This window comes from Dipodomys ordii, unplaced genomic scaffold (genome assembly GCF_000151885.1).
Source record: "Dipodomys ordii isolate 6190 unplaced genomic scaffold, Dord_2.0 Scaffold68, whole genome shotgun sequence".
NCBI lineage: Eukaryota > Metazoa > Chordata > Mammalia > Rodentia > Heteromyidae > Dipodomys > Dipodomys ordii.
The window spans coordinates 4,749,469-4,752,231 of NW_012267284.1; the positions used below are offsets into that span (position 1 = coordinate 4,749,469).

Genomic DNA, 2,763 nt, shown 5'->3' on the forward strand with positions numbered 1-2,763 from the left:
CCCTGGAGTGAACCCGTCCCCAAGGGCCCTGCGGGGAACAGTTGGCTGCAACTCGATCCGTCCCTTCCAGGGCCTCCCACAAGCTGGGCCATTTCCGACAGGCCTGGACGCCAGAAATGAGCCCCTTTCTTGGCCTACTTTCTCAGGTTCTCCCCATCGCCGGTGTCTCAGCCTTCTGCGTATGGTCCTCCTTTGCCAAGAGGCTGTTTGCAGCAAAAAGCCCCCTGGAGAGATTGGGGGAGTTGGGAGGGATGCTGTGAAGTTATTGTTTCCCTGGATGGGAAATTGGACCCCAGGCCTTGGAGATAGTTGGATGAGAGCCCTGTCTGAGAGCTGCCAGACCCCCCACGGGGTTGGGTTGAAGGTGGAGGACTAGGTGGGGCCTGAGTTTGCAGAGTTGAGGCCCGGAGAAGTGGAGCCACTTGCTCCAGGACAAACAGCAAGTCAGCAAGTATGCAAACCTGGGTAGATTTGACGCCCTAAATAGGAGCTGAACCTGTTGTCTTTCAGCTTCCCTCTCTCTGTGTCCCACTGCTGGGTGGAGGGCAGAATTACCCCGTTTTACAGACATGAGGGCATGCTGAGATCCAGTGCTAAGTTCCTTATTCTCTTGGGGACATACACAAGAGGACCAGGACCAGGGTCCCAGATTAGATGAAGGAGATCCTTTTTTAGAGGGCACTTGTGCTGAGCTAGAGGTATATAGAAGGTAACACACACTGGATGTGTGGAATGTGGTTACAAAGCAAATGGTGCAGTCTGTGCAAAGGTCCTGAGGTAGAGCACTGAGAAAGCCCAATGTGGCCCAGAAAATTGGGAGATGAGAATGGAAGGACCTGCAAGGCCCTAGCACCTGATAGGTGCTGATTCTCCAAGGCTCTGTACGTGTGGGGTAGTGTTCAGGGCCTTCTGCCCTGGGGAAGATGAGGCTGGAGCAAGTGGCCAAGGCCCTTGGGGAGCAGAGAGCCTGAAAGTGTTTTGCCAGCCTGAGCTAGTTCACTGGGGTGTCATGGTTATGATTCAAGATGATGGGGCAGGAGGAGCCAGACCTTGGAGCCAGGCAGAGTTGGCTCATCTTGAGTCTGAAGAGACTCAAAACTGGGGGAGGGGACTTGGGAGGCTGAGGGTGGGCCTCCACTACCTTCAGATCTTAGGGTCCTTGTGTCTTTCAGCCGAGCTCCCTGGGGTGGGATGTGGGTGACTCAAGGACTGTGAGCCATAGGGGTGGGTGTGTCTTCGAGGCTATTCTGGGCAGGCTTTCTAGAGGCTCAGGTCTATGCTTCCCAAATGTGGCTGGGAACTGCTGCCAGAGTGGGGGAAAGGGAAGGGGGGTGTTCATTATTGGGAGGGAAGGGTGTGAATCTTATGGCTGAAGGCTGTATTTGGTCCTTTTTCCTCCCACTCCTACAGTTACAGGCGTGTTCCACCATGCCCAGCTTGTTATTTGAGGTAGGGTCTCACTTTGTCTAGACTAGCCTCAAATGGAGATCCTCTCTGTCTTGAGTAGCTAAGATGATAGGCTTATGCCACCAGGTTGGGCTTTGCCGGGGGAGGCCTGGCTTGGGTAAGGATGGAGGGATCTGAAGGGGTGGGAGAGTTGTGAGAACTCGCTAGATGGGGATTCTAAGCTTCTCTTTAGATGAGATGGGGTAGACAAAGTCTCCATTTTGAACAAGTTGAGGGAATCTGGGAACCACTGGGTTTAAGTGAAAGGTGGGAGATGGGGCTCTAGGAGGGGGAAGGCAGGCAGACTGGCTGAGAGGCAGAAGCAGGAAGCCATGGGCTGCAGGGCTCTGGTGGGGAGCCAAGCCCCTGGCTTGGCTCAGCCAGGAGCACCCCCATTTCCCGGCCCCCAGGTTCCTGTGAGTCTGACTCAGGTTTTCTGTGCTGCAGTTGATCAAAAGACAAATCCCCGCAGAAAATCTGTTGCCATAGCAACAGGGCTCCAATTAGAGACTCCAAGGCCAAATGTGGTCTTTCCCGCCAGGGCGGGGCCTCCCCCCCCCACCCAGAGAAGGTTGGGGTGTGGGGGGGAGAGGAGTCTGCAGGCACCAGGTCCCCCCTCCCCTTGTCCTTCCAGCATTCCAGAAAGAAACTGGACCTTTATGGTAGGTAGGGAAACTGAGGCAGAGTGAAGTTGAAAGCATCTGCCCAAGGGGACTCAGCCGGGCATGGGTGCCTCACTGGCTGGTCTGGGCCTTTCACAAACTGATGGACAGAGCTGTGTGGCTCTGGGCAAATAATGCTTCTTCCTCTGTCCAGCTGGGTGTTGGCGCTGGGCATTTGGGCGACGCAGAGGCTGCCTGGGGTGGTGCAGGGCTCAGCTGCAGCGTGGCCCCTTCTGTTCACCGAGTGCCGCCTGCAGGGGCTCGCCTAGCTCACTGGCCCCCGCTGGCCTCTGGATGGACGTGTATTGGACAGATGCCAACATGTGGCCGGGCTGGGCGTGGCTGCGTGGGGATAGCTGCCTGTCTCGGTGTTTCATTTTTCATTTGTGGTGGGTGTGAGGCAACTCAGCTTGGTTTGCGAGGCCTCTGGTTTGGAGAGATGAAAGGAAGGGACCCCAGCCCAGAGCTGTGCTCTTGGGTGCGGCTGTGGGGGGGTGTCTGCTCAAGTCAGAATTAGATATGGTCTCAGAGTTTTGCCCCAGATTGCCCTCAAATCCAGACCCGCCTACCTAAGCCTTTCCTAGAGCTAAGGTTACAGCCCCATGCCGCTTATATCTAGCTATTGGTTGAGATGGCATCTTTTTTTTTTTTTTTT

The 2,763-nt window shown here is 55.4% G+C and overlaps 1 protein-coding gene across 1 annotated transcript in view; it reads left to right on the forward strand.

Annotated features, from left to right (window-relative positions):
* Fscn1 (fascin actin-bundling protein 1) overlaps positions 1-2,763 on the forward strand; it is an 11,668-nt gene that overhangs the window by 1,929 nt on the left and 6,976 nt on the right. The window lies entirely within an intron of this gene.